Source organism: Myotis yumanensis, unplaced genomic scaffold (assembly GCF_028538775.1).
Source record: "Myotis yumanensis isolate MYYU_CA2020_CCGP unplaced genomic scaffold, mMyoYum1.0.hap1 SCAF_5, whole genome shotgun sequence".
Classification (NCBI taxonomy): Eukaryota; Metazoa; Chordata; class Mammalia; order Chiroptera; family Vespertilionidae; genus Myotis; species Myotis yumanensis.
The window spans coordinates 39,680,167-39,701,601 of NW_027223756.1; positions in this window are offsets into that span (position 1 = coordinate 39,680,167).

The following is a 21,435-nucleotide window of genomic DNA, read 5'->3' on the forward strand; positions in this document are numbered from 1 at the left end:
ACAAATTTGTTTAGAAATTCAAATGTGGAAGCCAGCTTTGCTTGGAGTTTTAAAACTTTATAGGTTTTTCCTTCCAAATGGTGAAAAGTAGAATATAATTTATTATCATTTTTCTTCTTCTTCCATGGGCAGGTGTGAACTTGAACATACTCAATTTCTTGGCTTTCTGTTGATTTTATATAATGAACCTTTTGTTGGAATTCATTACAGTGATGGTCTCTCTCTCTGATTCTGATTAAGCCGTGAAACCCCACATGCTCCCTGGCATTTGTCATTTCGTCTTGGTTGGTAAGTGAATTTTGGTGATGAAGCTGTGAGCCATAAATTCACTAGAGTGTTGGGGGTGCAGTTAAAAGTGAACTGCCCCATTTGGCAAAGAGTTTCAGTTTTAGTTGAATGCAGCCTCATGCTCACTCCTGGTGAAAAAAATGATGCCCATTCACTAGCCCAGGGGACAAGATATGGGAGGCATTCAATTTCTGTTGGGTGAAAAAGCCGCAGGGTGCTCCTAAGGCCAGGATATTATCTGGGACCAGCCTGGGCCTCTGTTAGAGGTCAGAGAAGAGGACAACAAGACTGTATATTTCCACAGAGACAGCCACTTCCGCCCCGACCCTGGGAGAGGGTCTGGCCAACAGGGACTTCAATTCAGAGGTTTTAGCTACCAGTCAGTTCCTAGAAGACTCTCATGTCTGGGCTGAAAGTGTTCGAATTGAGCTGTTAGTTGTAGTTTCTGCATGGCTCGGTTTTGTTCAAAATGAAAAGAGTTATGGTGGCCTTCCATCCCAGGAAGAGGGTTGTTTAGAAGCGTGAACCAAAACCTCCATTCAGGTATGAACTTCGTTTAGGACAGCTCTCTAAGACAGAAGCTGTTTTCCCCGAAGGCAGGATGGACTCCCGGATGCCAACTGTAAACATTCCTGTTGTCTCTTAGCTGACCTCTGCGGTGACGGCCTGTGTTGACTTCATCCTCTTCCGAGAGCTCCTCCCCTGGCTTTGGTGATGGGACTCCTGGTATTTCTCTCCCTCTCTGTGGACTTATTCTGAGTCTTCTTCATAGGCTGTGCCCCTCTGCTCATCCCTTAATTTGTGCTTTCTTGGGGGTTCCCATCTCTTCTGTACATGACCCCGTAGTGAGATTTCTGAGAGATCTTTCTCGAATACACTATGTACCCTCTTGCCTCTGGGTCTTTGCATATACAGTTTTCTTTGCTTGGAATGTTCTTTCCCAAATATGGGGGCACTTGGCTTTTTTCTTTATTCCCTTCTCTACTCAAAGGTCATTTTTCAAATGAATCCTTCCTTGATTATCCATAGAAGATAAATGGTCAGGACTGGGACTAGGGTGAAACAATTAAGGTACTCCAGGCACAAAACTCAAGGAGGCACATTCAAGGTCAGAACCTGAGAATGTGTGCCTCCTTTCATTTGGTGCCCTGAGCACCTGGCTTGCCTCACCTGCCCTGGTCCTGTATCTGTACTCAGTCACTCTTCTGTCTCTTAATTTACTTTATTTTTCTTCACAGATATTATCATAGTTAACATACATATAATTGATAATTGTATGTCTCCTCACCCTCACCCACTCATTCCATTAGAATGAGGGATCTTTGTTTAGGGTTTTGCTGTATACCCAGAGCCTAGAACAGATCTCAGAACGTAGGAAGTATTCATTCTATATTTATATTTGAATGAACATAATGTATAAATGACTCATATTCCTGATGACTCCCAAGTGCACAAAAACAGGTTTGTAAATGAACTTCGTCTCCTGGATGTTCCACAGCGTTTGAAACTCGGCGTGTCTAAAATTGCATTTATCACTTTTCACTCCCAAACCTGCCTCCCACTTGAATTCTCTTTTCCGTTGAATGGTACCTCCATCCCACTCAGATCAAAATGCTGAAGGTGTGGTAACTCAGGCCTATCAAGTTTACTCCCTAAATAACTCCTGCCTTTTTCATCTCCCTCCCTGCTGCCCGGGCTCTCCTCCCTTCCTCTGGAGAAACTGCCATCACCCTCCCACTGATCTCATGGTGAATAGCTGGTCTTGTGCTGCCCAAGACTTCAGATACATGGCTGGCAAGCAAGCTCTCTTAAACCACATGTCAGGCCACGCCACTTCCTCCTCTTAACATTCTTCCTCGTAGCCCCATAGGTTTGAAGGTACAATGCAAAGTTCGTAGACCAGGAAGACCCTCTGTGGTCTGTCTGCTAACTCCCCCGCCTCCCTGGGTCCTGCTGCGCCCTCCTCTCTCTTCTGCTCCTGACTTTACCCCTTCCCACCTCCAGCACACACTTCGTGCTTCAGTCACAGGCCACTTGGAACTTTGGAGTAATCTGTTATCAGAAATGCTCTACCATTGCCCGGCTAACGTTATCCATTTAGCCTCAGTGGAACAGGCCATTTGAACTTCCCTCTGCCCATCCAGCCATTTACTTACCCTCCTCCCCAAGATACTGTGAGCACCTTACAGGGGGTGGGGGGTGGGGGGGGAACTGGGTCTTTCATTTTTGCACACTTGGTGTAGAGTTTGCCCTCCATATTGTTTGTTGAATGATGTATAAGTTAATCTAAAGATTATTTTTTGTGGGATAAGGTTTGGATCTAAATGGCTTTTTTCCTTACTACCTATTTATTCCCACATTATTTTAGCAAATCCTTCCTTACTCCCTTGTGTGAGGAGCTTACTTTGTCATAGATCACATTCTTACAAATAGTTGGATATGGTTCCAGTTTTCCATCTTGTCCCTTGACTTATGTACCCATTCCTGCATCAGTAACACACCACCCTAGACTCTCTCAGCCACTTTCAACCCCCAGAATATTCTTTGGGCTTTGTCCATATTTATTCTCTAAATACATTTTGGCATTGAATGTTTTATTGAATTTACCACAAAATCCAGTTAGAATTTTTATTGGAGTAATAATCTGAAAATTAACTTTGAAAAAATAGAACTCTTTCTCACTTTAGTTTTCTCATGATGTCTAGGTTAAGAGTCACCAGATAATAGAAAAATCACATCAAAAACAAAAGCTGCAGCAAGTGATAGCCACATTTTAAGCTCATCACTCTACATCCTAGGGACCGAATTCAGACTCCTACGTCTGTCCTGCCATTGGATGCCCTTCCCTTCCCATGGGCAGACGGCCTGTCCAGTGAGCTAATGTATTTGTCTTTTCAGTCTCTAGTGGAGATAGGCGGTGTCTCCCTGTACCATTTCAGTGTCACATGCAATATTACAGATGGAACGTTCTTCCTCTTGTACAAACGTGGTATTTAAACACGAATTCAGCCTGTTTTCTTGGTGGAGATGAAAAGCAGCTGGCCACCATCTCGTTTCCGCAAACTTTCCATATACTTTCCACTAGTAACAGTGAAATACGTCTTTAGCTCACTTTGTCTACAAATTTATTTTGTGGGACCTCCTAAATATGCATCCATTTTTACATAAGCCAGCCAGACATTTTACACGATTACCCCTCTATTGTTTATCTAACACCAGATGCCGAGGGACTACCTACACTCTGATTGGGAAGACATTATCGGACCTTCGGGGAGTCTGATACGTGTCCACAGCATCATCACCCTTTCCTATCCCCTTGCTTGTATTATGGGATGAAAATCACCCTGCTTAATTTAAATCCCTAGTGCCTTCTCTCTCTCTCTCTCTCTCTCTCTCTCTCTCTCTCTCTCTCTCTTGCTGGAAATGGAGTCTAAACTTTCTAATTTAAACAGAGGGGTTCATGAACCCCCCAGGGCAAAGATTTCATTCCATAGCCCTGAAGTTGGAAGCAGGGAGATGATTTGGTTCATTGATTTCTCTTCTGAGTCCATTCCTTTCTAGTTCCTGAGCCCCTGATCCCTATCTGCTGGGGGAGTAGTTAATAATTTTTTCTCATATCCTCTGGCTTTCAATTAATAATTGCTCAGGTGACCTGATTTAAAGCAAGTCTTAAGTTTGTACAAACCACTTTCATGAGCCAAATACATAAAGCTACAATTTATTTCAGGTACAGTTACCGGTGGTATATAAGGATGGCAAAACTGGGTTGGCATGATCGTGAAATCATTTCATTGTTAAACCTGGTTAATTTCACAAAAGTAGATATAGTTTTTTTTAAATTACCTTTTCAGCACTTTCAAAAGTGTCCCAGTTTGGATGAGAAATTATATGGCCACTCCTTTGTATTTTTTATCAACTTTATTAAAGCATAATTGCATTCCATTAAGTTCACCCCTTTAAAGTGTATAATTCAGTGTTTTAAGTTTATATATAAGTTGTAAAACCATCACCATAATGAAAACATAGAATATTTTCATCACCCCAAAAAGAAACTTTGTACCCACCAGTAGTCACCTCTCTTCCCTCTATTCTCACCTACATCTCAACCTTAGGCAACCACTAATCTACTTTTCTCTCTACAGATTTGCCTATTCTGAATATTTAAAATAAATGTTATTCAATAAGGTGTGTGTGTGTGTGTGTGCGTGTGTGTGCGTGTGTGTGTGGCTTCCTTCACTTAGCATGTATCATGTGTCAGTACTTTATTCCTTTCAATGACTGAATAATGTTCCATGGTACGGATATACCACATTTTATTTATCCATTCATTAATTGAAGGACATTTGGATTATTTTCACTTTTTGGATATTATAAATAGAGCTACTGTTAACATTAGCATACAAGTCTTTGTGTGGTTGTATGTTTTAATTTCTCTTGGGTACAATATATACCTGTAGGTTGTATTACTTGGTCATCTGGTAGTAATGCTGTGTGTCACATTTTGAGGAATTGTAAACTGTTTTCCAAAGAAGTGACACCATTTTACATTCCCATTAGTAATACGTAAGAATTCCAATTTCTCCACATTCTCACCAACACTTGTTATTGTCTTTTTTATTATAGCCATCTTATATGTGAAGTAGTATCTCATTGTGGTTTTGATTTGTATTTCCCTAATAAGTAGTGATATTGAGCATTTTTTCACATATTCATTAGCCATTCACTTGTCTTCTTTAGAGACATGTCTATTCAATCCTTTGCCTATTCTTAAATTAAGTAATTTGTCTTTTAATTACTGAGTTGTAAAAATTCTTTCTATATTCTGAGTATAAGTCCCTGATCAGATGTATGATTTGCAAATATTTTCTCCCAGTCTATGGTTTACCTTTTCACTTTCTTGATGGTGTCCTTAGAAGCACATATTTTTTCATTTTGATGCAATCTGATTTACCATCTGCTCGTTGATGGCTTTTGCCTTTGGCATCATATCTAAGAAATCATTGACCCAAGGTCACAAAGATTTATGCCTGAATTTTCTTCTAAGCATTTTATAATTTTAGATCTTTCATATAGGTGTACTATCCATTCTCTTGAGTTAGTTTTTGTGTATGGTGTGAAGTTAGGGGTCCAAATTTATATTTTGTATGTGGATTTTCAGTTGTCTCAGACCATTTGTTGAAAAGACCATTTTCCCTTTATTAAATTGTCTTGGTCCCCTATCTCTAGGAATTTTTATATTTTAATTATTTATATTATTAAATCGCATTTATCACTTTATTCTTTAATTATTTATTAAAGAATAATTTGACCTAGAATTATTATGTCATTCTTCCTATTGCTATTTATTAATCCCCTTAAAATTATATTCAGATTTACCATCGCATTGAACATTCCCTAATACCCAAGCTGAATTATTGCTCCCCACTTTGTGTTGTCAGAAGCAGCATTTATTTTATATCTGAATATGGTATGTATCTTCTCCAGTTTTAATGAGCTGTGGGCACTCTGTCTCTCTTACTGCCCTGTGTGCTCCTCAGCGGGGAACTTTCTTGTGTATGTGTGCTCAGTACAATATGTGGTGACTGGTAGGTACTCAGAAAATAGTTGCTGATTAAATGAATGAGGAAATGAATGGATGAACATCCTAAATGAGAATATATTTCTATCTTATAGTGGTGGGTTCAGTGCATGAGGGGCGTCCGGCTGGATGAAACTATGTTGAGCCAAAGGCAAACTCTGGAGGCCATTCCAAAGGAGACCATGATGTTTTAACCAATGGCATACTGTCCAAATCACTTCTCCAGACACCTCCACTAAGGAGGACAGCATTGGAACAGATGAATATGGGCTAGTATGTTTGTTTAAAAGCCTTGTTATTTAGTTGTTACATTTCCCCCAAAGATACCTATCTTTGACCAGGGTAATAGTAGGGGTAACACCAGGGTAGGAGTGATGACAGGAATATTGCAAATTTCTGCTTAACCTATATCTCCCCATTCTCTTACTCACCTTTCTTGGTGCTTCCCTCCCCACGCTTTGGCCCACGAGCCCCAGTTTAGTGTCGGTATCCCCCATGCGACACCGGAAGCTGAGGCATCAACTCTAGAAGGTCACATTTAGAAAACCAAGCCGGCTCTCTCTGGGAGAGCACCTTTCATCTGAGCTTTCCCTTGGCTAATAGCAGAGCTTTGTTGACCACACCTGGTGGTCATGTAGGTCACATTGGAGGACAGGAGATGGGTTGACAGAGGCAACACATGGTGGTGGCAGAAATCTGAGGTGATTGGTGCTAATAGACTTTGTCCTATATGGAGGTTATAAAAAATACACTACCCTTTTGCAAGCATCTAGGCTCTCCCGGTCCACAGCTACAACAGCACACCCAGGGAGCCAATGGTCAGGAAAATCCAGTTCGGCTCTCAGCCTCTGCTTAACCAGGACTTGTAGTGTTAAGGCAAATAGTGCTGAGATGGTAAACCCCATTGTAACCCATTGTCTGGAGATTAGAAAACACCATGCTACTGGCTTTTAGTGTCACAATGAGAGAGCTCACTTGGTACCACCATGAACTCCGGGATGGGGTGGAGGGTGTGATTTAATTTGCAATATAACTGAATCCCTGGAAAAACCAGGCCTGGGTTTCATATGGGCTTTTACTAGTACTGTGTTTATTCTAAGCCAAACCAACAAAAATGAATAAGAATTTTTTGTAGATCGTCAAAAGAAAAGATGTTAAGAGTCAGCACTGAATCATGTTCTTGTCAATGTATGTATGTGTCTTCAGAGACACAGCCTTACAGCTGGGGGGTTGCTGGTCTTGGGGAATGAATAATTGGCAGCCAGGTAGCATAAATGTCAACGAATACTTTCAGCTCATAGATTCACAGATAGGCTCGCTGCTGAAATGATTAACAACTGTGGTCAGATCAGCGAGTAGTAACCACAAAACACTTGCACTCATTTTATGTGCTTGGACTCATATTTATTAATATATTTAAATGATTTCTCATTTGCATAACAAAAATTAATTCTCATAATTATTAAAATTCATCGAAGACTTTTAACACAGTTAAGAACTGTATTCAATTGAATACCATACATAACAAAATCTAATTCTCATAATTCTTAGAATTCATAGAAGGCTTTTGACATAGTTAAGGACTGTATTCAATTGAATGCCATAAATCTGTATTCACGAGTGGGAAGAATAAGTGGAAAAGTATCAAACTGCTTAGGATTCTACAGTTAGGTTAATTTACATAGGTGAGACTACCCAAGTTAATTAAAAGCATGTGTGGTAAATAAAAGTCTGGGTGATTTTCACAAATCTTGCTATTATCCAAGTATGGCATGCTTAGCAAACCCTAATCCAGGAATAAGTTCTCATGGAACAACAGATTTGCTTTGAATATAAAAGTAAAGCTGAAAACAATTCATACATCCCTTATGCATTTGAATAATAATTTTCTATTTGTTTAGTCCTATCAAGAGGGCCTATGCTGACATTAGGCATCTACATATGTAACAAGAAAGGCACATTCTGCACTTTAGAGTACTTCGTGAACCTCGATTGTTCACCAACTGCCCACTATTATTTCACACCACTTGAACTTGTCCGCTAGAGCCAATGACAACTGGTTTGTCAGTAGCTGTCTGAAGGTGCCTGCGTGTGATAGGAACTGAGACTAGATGAAGGAGTCCCAAATATTGGGGTGCCAAAAAATCATTTGGGGAGCATCTGTGTTTTGACCAAGATCACCTAGATGATTCTGGCGTGCACCTTCACAAAAACATTTGTGAAATACTAAGTTAGGTGACCTAGAAGATCTTTTTCAACTCTATATGAGCTTATAAAACAGGCATGCATGTGACTTGAATTCTCAAGATATCAAAACTCAATCAAAGAAAAGAAAGCTTACTTGAAAGTCCCATAAAGAGAAAACCAACTTTGAGTCATTCTTCCTGATTTCTGGTTTTCTCCCCACTGGTGCTCTGTCACCCTTCACAGTCTCTATTTGTCCTATTTACATGTGATTTCTATGTGCTATACAAAGTTTAAGGACATATGAGATAAGAATTATAAAGCAGTTCAGTGTCTTAGGGCTCAGCCCCTCTCTGCTCCTGTGTCAGCCCCACCCCTGATGGCTAATCAGAAGGCTTTTGTGAAACAAAGAGAAAGTGCAGCTTGCTTTTGAAAGTATTGCTCTCCTCTTGATTACACCTAGTTACAACCATAGCAAACTACAGGGATTCGAATCAGAGACCTCAGCAGGCTGAGGGGCCAAGCCTGCGCAAACCCAGGCTGCCCTTCCAGAGCCCATGGAATGAGATGCAGTCCCTCTGTCGCTCCTTTCCAGAGAACCAGCCTGTGCTCTGTATTAGTGGAAAGTAAATCTCTAAGACATGCCAGGGTAACTCCAGGAGGGAGGGGAAGATGTCACTTAGGAAATATCCTTTTTCTAATTTAACCTTCTGCTGCCCAGGCAGCAAGGATAGAACCCCCATGACGCTAATGATGCATCTAGAATGAAATTCTGTCATGAAGCTTGGAGAAGAGGATATTCCACTTTGTCATGCTGAATGTGTCTTTGCCACATGAGTAAGAATCACACAACCTGGTCAGCAAGGAACAACCTGGCTGTTATTTTTAAAATCATCAGTGGACAGGAACTCATGTGGATTGACTGGCATAGAAGGAGACACAGTTGATGCCAAACAGGCTGTGGTTTTAGCATCAAATCACTCACATCCTGTAAACTGGTTGGTTCACTGGTAGAACCAGAATATCATGGGTGCTTCTCTCCCCATCCCCATGCAGCTTACCGTTCATCTCTTACCGCGTTTCTCTGAAGGCAGCAGGGAATCTCTTATGGCAGATATCTTTATGCAGGAAGTCACGTTTCCAGAATACAAAACCCTGTGTATGTGTCTGTGTGTGCATGTGTGTGTATGTGTGTGTATGTGTCTCTGTGTGTGCATGTGTGTGTGTGTGTGCTTGCAATTCAGAGAAGGGGGAGAAACAAGGCTGATGGTTTGCAAGGCCGGCTACTCCTAGCTAAGTTTATTAACCTAATTCTGGACTGATTAAACTTATGAGAACATTCCTTACAGAAAGGAAATAAGTCTAGCCTGTGGCTGCTTAACTAATGAATATAAACACAGGATAATTCCAAATTGGGGAAAGGAGAATGTATGTAACAAGGATGCTAGACTCTGTAAAAGACCTGAGGCCCTGCCCAGTCAGCCCATGCACCGGAAACATGGCAGTGTTTTCTAATGGACTTGTATTGTAGAATGTGAAGTATTGGAATGAATGTGCTAACGCATGAAATAAAATGTCATAAATTTAAGCCAAGAAATAATAACTTTGGAATGGAATAGTAAAACCAATTTTTAAAAATAAATTGACAAACCTAGCTGTAAAAACAAACAAACAAACAAAACTTTGTTAAAGAGAACACCACAGGCCCCAAGTGGCATCACTTGTGCTAAAGCTCATGATACCAAACCTGGACTTAGTACCTGACTTACCTGAGTTTCCCCTTCACCAGAAACGTAATCTTTTTTTTTTTTTAAATATATTTTATTGATTTTTTACAGAGAGGAAGGGAGAGAGATAGAGAGTTAGAAACATCAATGAGAGAGAAACATCGACCAGCTGCCTCCTGCACATCTCCTACTGGAGATGTGCCCGCAACCCAGGTACATGCCCCTGACCGGAATCGAACCCGGGACTCTTCAGTCCGCAGGCCAACGCTCTATCCACTGAGCCAAACCGGTTCCGGCCAGAAACGTAATCTTAGTCAAATAGTCTGGAATTTTCTGGTGAACACCAATGAGGTAATCTGTCACGTGGACTCTAACTCCCCGCCCCCCATAGAAAGAAGAGGGAATCTGTATGATAAGCCCTCCCTCCCCCCCAAAAGAAGATGTCCTGGTCAAAAAAGAATCCTTTCTTTTCTTTTGTTACTAGCTCCCCTGCCACACAATTTATAAAAATGGTCCACCCCCCGCTGAGCAGAGCGCCCTCTACTTGCTGGACAAGATGCTGCCTGACTCATGATCATTTAATGAAGCCAATTGAATCTTCATTCGTGCTCCGTTGAATTTAGGGTTTTGATAACTTTAATTATTTTTAAACAGACATGAGCCAAAACACCTCAGACTTATTGCTGGGGCTTTTTTTTTTTTTTACCCCAATAGTCTTCCTGCTCCACACCTGTTCCGAATCACTGCCAAGTGAGCGCGGTCACCGACCAGAGTGCTCAGGGTGGGCAGGAAGCCAGAAGGAGCTACTGGCCGGCACTGTAAGGTTTGAAACACCTTCCATACATTCTCACTTGTATCATTAAATTCCTTTATATGGGGAACAAAAGTAAGCTACTGAACTAAAGGGGTTAGACATGATTGGAATGATAGGTAATCATGTTTGAGTGAAATTTTTTTCTTTGTTTTAGAAGCATACATAGATATGATACAATATCGAAAATGTAGAAAAGTGAAATAAAACATTTCCTTCATAATCTCACCACCTAGAGTCATTGTTGTCATTTTGGGTGGCAGCCAGTCTGAGAAAAACTGTCCCAGTTTGCCCATGACTGAGGGGCGTTGCCTGGACATGAAGTGCTAGCACCGAGAGAGTACTTGCAAAGTGGGGTGAGGGTCACCCTGCAGTTGTCTCCAAAATGAGGCTAAATAACTGCTCACCTTCACCCAGTCATCTTGGCAACACACAGAGACAGAAGAGAGAACAAAATAGTTGTTTTAAGCTACTAAGTTTTGGGTGGTTTAGTTCTATCTACCTACCAATCTACCTACCTACCTACCTATCATCATCTATCTTCCTACCTACCTAATTTCCTATCTATATTAGATTGCACACAGAACTTTATAACCAGACTAGAGGCCCAGTGCATCTGTAAAAGTGCATATGGGGGGGAGGGGAGGTCCCCCAGCCCGGCCTGTGCCCTCTCACAATCCGGGACTGCTCGCCCCTATCCGCTCGCCTGCCTGCCTGCTTGTTCCTAATCACTCGCCTGTCTGCCTGCTCAGTGCATGTCATAGCAACCAGTCGTTCCAGTCATTCCAATGTAACAGTCTCTTAGGCTTTTATATAGAGAGAGATTTTAAAAAGTAGCAATATACTATGGATATTTTTTCATGTTTTAAAATGGTCCTCTACAACATCTATTTTAATGGTTGCGTGGAATTCCACTGAAGGGGGGGGGGCACAGTCTATTAAAAAAAAAACCCTGTTACTGCACAGTCGTATTGCTTCCCATTGTTTGCCCTTCCAAACAGTGCTGTCCCAAGGCAAACTCCAAGACTACTTCTTTATGATGAATTCTTAGAAGTCCAATTGCTGAGTCAAAAGATATTATGTTGAAGGTTTTTGATGAAATTTACCAAATTGCCCTTCTTAAATGTTGTGCTAATTCACAGACCCACTGATCCTGTATGAGAATGCTTATTTTGCATCACTGGGTTTACAGTAAACACACTCCCAAACTCTGTCAACTTGGCAAATTAATGAGACTTTCTTATATTCCACACCACGGTGAGATCCCGCTGGTCAGTTGGAAACTGTGCCATGAGAATATATTCTATGGGGCGACTACTGGTGTTTACGTGAATCATTGCTTAAACCCTCAACACCATCAAATATTCATTTAACATCCACTGCTTGTTAAGAATTGCAATCATGGGCCCCAGTGTGACTTAGAATCTAAAGGAGAGAACTGAGGCACAGTTTCCTTATCTTTGCCTTGGGAGTATCTTTAGCAACGTCCTTCTTTTTCTTTCCTCTCTATAGCTTTATAGAATCAAATTATGGGGAAAACATATTGCAATTTAAAAAATTAAATATTTTACATTGTGATATATAAAATACTTTCATAAAAGAGCATAATGCATATGTATTAACAAATGGTTGAAAATGGAACTTCTATGTCATCACCATCCAACTCAAGAAACATCACTGCCAACACCTGCCATCCACTCCCCAGCCCCTACCTCCCACGTGTCCTCCTGGAACTGCAATCTTTCTGCCATCAGAAGGTAACCTGACTCTTTTCTTTTTGCTCTTGTTCAATCATTGTTTAGTTTTGCCTGCTCCTAAATTTTCTATCAAGAAAATTATAAGGAATTATTCTTCTGATTTGTTGCTTTTGCTCAACAAAAGATTGATTCATTGTGTTGTGGGTAGTTATATAATATTCCACAGTATAAATATGCCGCATGACTTAATTCACTCTGGATTAAATTGATGGATTTGGATTGTTACCAATGTTTGGCCTAAGATTCATGATTTAACCATGGAGCAGATGCTTGGAGGGAATAGACTTCAGATTCGATGCAGACATAAACCTAATCTTTAAACCATATTAGTTTCTTGGTGGTGGATCTCCCTCCCCAGAGCTTTCAGCTATGATGCTGTGATGATCTGCTGAAACTGTAGTTTTGATTGTGAATCCTATAGTCCTGAATCCTCTTTGGGTACAACTGTTTCCTGGGGGGTTTCCCCTCCTTCCTGTGGGATTGTGTTTATATGCGTCATCTCGCCCAGGAAGCACTCAGTATAGACACCACCACTGCAGCTGCCTGAGCTCTTGGCTCCTGCCACAGTGGTGTTCTCAGTGAAAAACTTAAGAGTTCCCAGGAAACAGTGGGTTCAGAAGTGGGTTGAGGTTAAAGGAACTGACCTGGGAAGAGAAAGTAGTTCCACCAATTTAGAGATTTGTTTAGAATAGAAAATGTCATATTAAAAAAAATAAATTTTTAGCCTGGCTGGAGTGGCTCAGTTGGTTGAGTGTCATCCTGTGATTAACCAAATGTGTGTGTGTGTGTGTGTGTGTGTGTGTGTGTGTATATATATATATATATATATATATATATATATATATAGCCTTAAAACCATAGTAGGCATGAGTTAGGGTGGTAATGGGAAAAACGATGGGAAATATCTCAGATTTAAGTAGTTTACATAAAGCAAAATCTTTATCTCTCTTATTTGTGACTTAATTGTATTTATTTTATGTCTTAATCTTTTGTGACTGAAGAAAGACTGGAGTACTATTTATATTTAGAAATTCATAACGGTTGGAAGGAAAGAACCAGTGTCAAAAAATGAGGGAGAACATTAAATATAGTGAGATGACATGGTATCCAAGATTTTGTTCTAAATAACCTGCTGTGAAGAGGAGTGGGGAGGGTAAGGGATAAGGATGACACATATTAGATTGGACAGAAGATGGTTGGTGAAAGGTTGGGTACTATTGGGTATGGCAAGCTCATTATACTGTTTTCTCTACCTTTGTGTGTTTAAAATTTTCCATAATAAAAAGTAGGGGAGCCCGACCTGTGTGGCTCAGTGGTTGAACTTGGACCCATGAACCAAGAGATCACTGATTCTATTCCCAGTCAGGGCACATGCCAGGGCTGCATGCTTGATCCCTTGTAGGGGGTGCACAGGAGGCAGGCCATTGATGATGTTTCTCTCCCTCTCTCTCTAAAAATCAATTAAAGCATATTAAAAGAAAAAGTAGGGGCAAGGAAAGGAGAATGAAATAAGATAATGATTTAAAATGTTAATCCCGTTTTTAATACAAAATGACTTAAGGGTAACCCCCTCACCTTCCATTACATCTAGGTGAATGACATATCAGAGCTGAAGGAATAGCTATTTTGATGCTGGAGAGTAGAAACGAAGATGAGTTTTGTTGTGTGCCAATGGTTGTGGAAGATCTTGAGGGTGCAAAGGTGGGTAAGACGTGGTCCCTTCACTTAAGGAGCTGTGGGTTAGTGGAGAGAGAGTGGAACGTGTGGACGTCATGATGGCCTGAGAGTGGCGATGGTGGGTGGAGGGTCACTCCAGGACCAGCAAGTGCGACGGGAGTGGGGAAAGGATGGGTGTGGCTGTTAAAGCAAGCTTTTCCCACTTTAGAATTTTCCTTTGAACCAGACTCATGTCCAGAAAAGAGGGTGGAGGAAAATCTCTTTCCCTTTAAAATTTTTTTTTCCTTGTCAGAAATTCATGCTATTTCTCTGAGTTTCCTTGGACAGCCAAACCATGGATTAAATAGGGATTTAGGAGCTAACCCCAGCATCTCCCATATCACTGAAGTACTATTGATCCCTGTAGGAATTCTACATGAAAACTGCAAAGCTATCCAGTAGGAGCTGAAAACTTGCCCAACACCATAGTAGGTGTCACATTTGGGCAACACATCAAGAGCGTGGAGAAACACAAAGACTCACAATACACCAGAGGAAGAAATGGACCACACTTTTTAAATGCCTTGTTGTTCAGTGACAGCGAAAACACGTATGAAGGTTGATAATGTTTCTGTGTGGCAGAAACAACAGAAAATGGGAGAGTCGGTGGGCATTCATTCAGACCCACCAACTATTGGTATTAGGGCCGTCTTCAAAGTGCGTATACAGCCCTAATCGTTTGGTTCTGGTCCTGGGTTTAGTTCAGTTCCTTCTGACTTCCATTCACCTTTAGGTGGCTGCTCAGGCCCTCAGTGGGGCGTTAGAGGAGGAAGGCCTTTAAGTTATGATGCAAATAGCATCATTACAGCATGGGGCACATTTTTGTGGTTAGTGTTTTAACTGTCCCTTCCAAAGATAGGGATAACCAAGAACACTTTTTAAGTTTTATTAGATTTAGTTTCCAATAGGATTCTGGATTCTTGATGGGAAAAATTTGTCACATGGGATCTGTGTCCAATGAACTTGGCAGGAAGATGGATGTGAATCAGAGACTGTTCCCAGGAGACTCACTAGATTACTTCAGATGCTTTCATGATGAGGGGTGTGCCACTCTGTCTTTGTAACATGGGAATAGCAACGTCTGCCTTACTGGAGGCTGAAAAGAGGTAATACATGCAGAACACTTAGCACAATGTCTCACACAGGACACATTTGTTCCTAATGCATTAGGAACCCAATAATGTTATCTTCACTATTGGTAAGGATCCGTAGGGCTTGTGAGTACCTATCAGATACATAGGTGATAAAACTAGCTGAAAAGCTAGACAAAAGGTTGACAGCTGGATGGCCACGTGGCTATTTTGCTGGCATTCTGTCTGGTCCAATCATGACCGGACTGACCTTTCCTGTGACACTACTTCAGAAACGCCTTCCAAAGATTTCAGGGTCATTTTCATGAGAAAAAATTCAATAAAACAACATTGTAAGCCATTAGTGCTTTTCATCAGGAATGCAGGAACAGAGTCAGTTTCGTGGTGCAAAGCCCCAGACTCCAGTGGTGAGTGGGCTCTGTCTTGCCTGTAGGTCTCCTCAAACATGCACCTGGGCTATTCCCTTTTATCCCTCATTTCCTTGCTATTGTGGGTGCTGCTCTAGTCCCACAGGAATAGTCGATGATCCCAGTGGTTGATAAATAGCCGTGTGTACAGTGTTCACAGTTGGATGTTGGTACATGAACTTGGTCTGTGTTAGGGCCACACGCCCGCAGTTCAGAGCAGTGTGCTGACTCTGAAAATCTGTGAGGTGATACCTGAAATATGCTTCCACCGAGTGCACTCATGTGGGCAGGACACCCAAGTTCCCGAAGGACTTGCTCGTGACTGTTCCACAGTGTTTATGGCTTGAATTCCCAAAGCTTTACAGCTGGACTTTTGTCATTGAGCCTTAGATTCTAAGGAAATGGCAGGCTTTTTCTGTAAAGGACCAGATAATAGTTTGGGCTTTAAAGACTACATACACTCTGTCATGTATTCTTCTTTCTTTCTTTTTATAAAGTAATTTTTAAAATTGTAAAAAGTATTCACTTGGTCATGGCAGCAGAGAGTCAGAGCCCTGGGCTGTCATTTGCCTGCCCCTGTATGGCCATTGCAGTGGGACAGACTGAAAAGATGGGACCTTGCTGGGCAGCCTTTGGGGTACCAGAATGAGCTGACTGAGTCCCATTCCTGAGTCATAATTTTGGTGATGGGAGGGGAACGGGTCATGTCCCCACCAACCCTCCTTTGTAGCAACATCACCATGGTGTACACTGGAGGTGATTGTAAATTTCCCCACTGGGCTGAGCAGTACTTCATTAGTGAGTGTCATGAGTCCTGTGGTAACAATTTGTGAAATCCTTTGAGGTGAAAGGCGAAATCATAACTATTAATTACAGCCATTGTTTTGATGACAGGAGGCTTACTGGAGGCACCAGAAGCCTCTAAATCCACCTATTAAACCATACGCTAGCTCTTAAGTTCTTGAATGAAGGGGTTAAATTATACTAGGAAAAAAAATCCGTGGGGTTCTCCTGTGACCTGAAGTCTAATAAAAGACTGACCTTTTCTATGACACTACTTCAGAAACGCCTTCTTCCAAAGATTTCAGGGTCATTTTCATGAGAAAAAAATTCAATAAAGCAACATTGTAAGCCATTAGTGCTTTTCATCAGGAATGCAGGAACAGAGTCAGCTTCTTGGTGCAAAGCCCCAGACTCCAGTGGTGAAATTTTTAAGGAGGTATAAAACACACTTCAGGCTTTTTGAAATAGTTATGAAAGAGAAGAAAAAACACTTGAATAAACGTTCTTCATATTTTATATGTGTTACTATGGAGAAAAATAATTAGAAAGTTACCGAGTGAGTTCATTTAGGTCACACGTTTCTTTGGTACGTTGCTCCACTAGCCAAGGAGCCAGCGACTGTGTTGGCAGAAAGTGCCGATTATTTACCATCTTTGTAAATGTCCCCCTTTAGGTCCCAGTGCTTGGAAAAGAGGAGGGAGGGATGTGTCTCTGTGTCTCGGGAAGCTTATTTAGAAATAGAGGGGCATGGTAAAATTCAAAGCGAATCAGTGGGTGATTAGGTTTCAAAGGATTGGACCAAAGGCTTGGTTTTTAGTATCATTTTCTTATTATCAAAGTAAAAATGATAAAATATGGAAAATGATTAGAAAAATCACCTGTCTCAACACCCAGAAAAAAATCTATCATTAAAATATTATCGCTATTTCAAACATAATTAGTTGATACTGTGAATATTGTTTTGTAACTAACTTTTTTCACATATTTTTTTCAGATCATCTTTGCATGACATTCATTATTTTTTTAAACATTTTTATTGACTTCAGAGAAGAAGAGAGAAGGAGAGAGAGATAGAAACATCAATAATGAGAGAGAATCATTGATCGCCTGCCTTCTGCACATCCCCTACTGGGGATAGAGCCTGCAACCCAGGCATGTGCCCTTGACTGGAATTGAACCTGGCACCTTTCAGTCCACAGGCTGACGCTCTATCCATTGAGCCAAACCAGCTAGGGCAACCATTCATTATTTTAATGGCCACGGGATTTTGAGCCTATGAATATGTTTGCTTAACCAATCCTGTTGGATAGATAGGTGTATTGGTCACAATTCATTCCGTTGCAGTGTTAGAAACTAATCTCAGAAAAATTTATCCCAGAAAGGGAATTTGGCAGCTCTTGACAAAGGTAGGGAAGAGGCAGGGTTGACCTCAGAGTCACCTGGATTTAGAACTGGAGGTATCAGGACTGTCTTTCCATTCCTCTGCCTCAAGTCTTGGCTTCTTTTGTTGTCATCACTCATTCTCTGTCACTTCAGATGACTTCTTGAATGGCGACGGCCACCGGCAGCCCCAGAGTTATAGGGCAAGGCTTACCAATGCCGAAAAAGAGGAAGCTCTTTCTCTCGCCTTCAGTTTGGGGGACCTCTGGAAAAGAAAGGCTCAGAGAAGCTCACCTTTGGGCAGGTGCTCACTCCGGGACCAATTGCTTGAGTGAGTGGGCGTTACTCCTATTGCCTTGGCTCGGGTCATGGACCTCCCTGTGGTCAATGGCACAGCCAGGAGCATGGGATTTGTACACCCATCCAAATGGGGGGAGGCACAGTTTTTCCTTGCATGGAGTGGAGTGGGAGTGGCTGGTCCCAGAAGACTGGAAAATATGGTGTTGTGTGGGTAAATATGTTCATGCAATTTAATATTTATGTTTATTGCTAAATCTTCAGTTAAAGTTTAAAAACAGGGGTCAAGTTGGTTTCTCCAGATATCTGATGCATATTTTCTAAATTACTTCGGAGGATTAAAACAAAGTGTTGAAGGGATAGCACACTCTAAAAAACTGAAGAATTGTAGCTCCCTCACTACCCTGTTCCAAACCCTCTTAAAAATGGGGTGTTCTAGCTTCTAAGTAGTTGGCTGCATCTGCTTTTCCATTTTTAAATAAGTTGGTTTCAATTTCAGCAACCCATTTCCTGAATTAAGAACGTCCTGCACTCACTATCTGTAACCGTTCCACATACAAGCCAGCAAAACGTTAGGTTGTCCCGGAGTCTCAGCAAGATTCTTCATTGCTCCCTCCACAGAATCCACTTTGTGTGTTGATGAAACGTGTTGGGCATTATCGTTTTCTTCTCTATTATATTAAGTGAAATGTCTTTTAAGATAGTGCAAAGCCTCTGAGGAAACTGACTGAGTCGAAGGAGTCTAGGAGACGGATCTTCGGAGGAAAGCTCTGTGTGGGACGCAGGCTTCCCTGCTCCTCCTCACCTGCTCTCACCCTTGAAAGGCAGCAGTGACAGGGACGGACTCTGCCTCTCGCCACCGGACCTCCTCGCTGGCTCGGCTCAGATAACTGTTCCAGCAGTAGCCATTCAAAAGTAATTGCCTCATTTATTTAATTTTGCTGAGTCTTATTTGAACTTTTCAGTATCTTTAACATATCATTTCATTGTTTACTTAGAATACAGTGCATGTTCATGGCAGTGCAGGAGGAAAAACATAATTCCCATCTGATTCTCTCCAATACCATCAAGTACTGCATTCGAATTAGATAATGAGCATTTGAAGTGTTGTGTAGCATGCAGGAATCCTTGATGCATTATTATGTAGACATTTAAGGGTGTTTTAGGGACGTTTGGGGAAATTGGTCGAGATTTTTTCAGACATACAGGGAACATTTTGTTTTTTTCCCATTAAAAATAATGGATTACCCTGGCTGGTTTGGCTCAGTGGATAGAGCGTCAGCCTGCGGACTAAAGGGTCCCGGGTTCTATTCCAGCCAAGGGCACATTCCAGGGTTGCAGGCTCGATTCCCGCCCGCCCCCTCCTCCCCCCGCCACCGCCACTCAGTGGGGAGCATGCAGGAGGCAGCCAATTGGTGATTCTCTCTCATTATTGATGTTTCTATCTCTCTATCCCTCTCCCTACCTCTCTGAAATGAATAAAAAAATATTTTTAAAAATGAATTTATTGTTCCTATCATCCAAAAATTAGCTAATGCATTTTGGGGACAGGATTACACTTACTATACAACATATCTTTCAGGATGGGAGAATGAAGCATTCCTGTATAAACTAATTCAATTTGGATGTTATTTTGATTAAACCACAGCAAATGCCTCATAACTGAAATATAGTGCAGTATGTATGATTCCCCCCCCCCCCCCACCCCCATCATTCTTACTTGGAGGCAGGTTATGGTGGGAAGGGGGATGGGAAACAGAGTTGGGAGGAGACTCGGAGCTTGATGGAACACGGTGGCCTCCAAGATGGTAAGAGGAAGCGATGGAGGCAGTTGGGGGTAGACCTGGAGTTCTGTGGCCAGAAAGTGAAAAAAATGAGTGGAATTGAGTGGAATCCAGGGAAGCCACAGAGTTGTGATTTGAGTGACTGGAAGATGGTTTCAATCACAATCAAGGGGTGGACCTCTACTTGAGGTCTAAAGAGTTTCCTTCCCCTTCTCTGACTCTGCAACCCCTACCCCAGGCCAAGAGAACTACCAGCCCTTGGGAAGTAGATTTGACAGTGAAATAGATAGAGGAATTATACAATTAAAAATCCTGATCTATGTCCATTTAGGTTAAGCTCAATAAGCCCAGATACCTGGAAATTACCTCAGTGTTCAGACTTTACTATAAGCAGTGGCCATATGTGCAGGGACACGCGCTCTACAGGCATAAGAATACTTTAGAATTTGGTCTCTGGAGGAGAAACCCCAATTCTTGAGGTAATACTGGCATAAAGTGTCCTAAAAGTGGACATTTGGAAGATCAGAGCTTCCTCACAGAAGCTTTAAGGACTTGTTGATCTTTAACAAATAGATCACCAGGTATTTCTCCAACAAAATGGGTTTATTCAGGAGCAACAAAGCATTGCAATTCGGGACATGTGGTCTGCTGGTGAACCACCTGCCAGTCCAGAGAAACAAAGGAGAGGAATGCTCTTTTATGGACTTGGGAGTGGCTGTTGTAAGCGAGGAGTCCATTGGAAGAAACTGAAAGTTCAAAGCATAGTAGCTTTTCACTGGCTGAGTCATGGCAGTCTCCCATTGGCTGAGGGGTTACTGGCAGGGAGGAGTCTTTTCTTTCTCCTGTTGAGCATTAAAGTAGTATCACTTCCTGTCTGAGATGCAGGTCCATCTTGGGGTCAGTTGTGTGCATTGAATGACAGGTGCATGAGAGTTCTTTCCTCCAGCATCCGGACTCCATTTAAAGGAGGTTTCTGTTTATAAGTTTTCAGACGATAAATACTATGGGTCCTACTGTTGAGATAACAAGGCTGTCAATTCTGAGGGGGAAAAGGCGAATTTATCCTGTTGAGCAAGGGAGGTGGAATATCGGAGCACAGTTTACTTGAAGATTGCTTGAACAGGACTTACTCATTTCTGCATGAGAACAGAGGGTTTTGATTAGTTCAAACTGAAGAGAGAAAACCCTGTATTAGCTCTAACAGAATCGGGGAATAATGTTAATTGGCTCTTGGGCCAGAGCTGGGTTGCTTTAACCCACTCAGCCTCAAGCTGTTTCCTTTGAGACTTCTGGTCCCTGACAGGATTTCAGAAAGCCAGGTTTCTCAAGGTGTATGACTTAAAGAATAGGGTTTCTTAGTATTAGGTCCTTGACGCTCACCAGCAGCAGCACTTTTACAGACTTGAGCATATTCAGTCAAACCAAGAAATAATTTTAATGATTGGTCTAACCATGTTATTGATCAAATTAACAGAAAAAAAAACATTTGAATGTATTATTATTTTTGTGTTATGAAGACTCAATCTTTAGCAAAACCTACAGTCTTTTGTGCATTAAGAAGGGAGTGTCTGCAGTGGGCCTCCCAACTCTGTGTGTCCTGGGAGTGTCAGCCATGGGCTGTGTGTCTGGGCT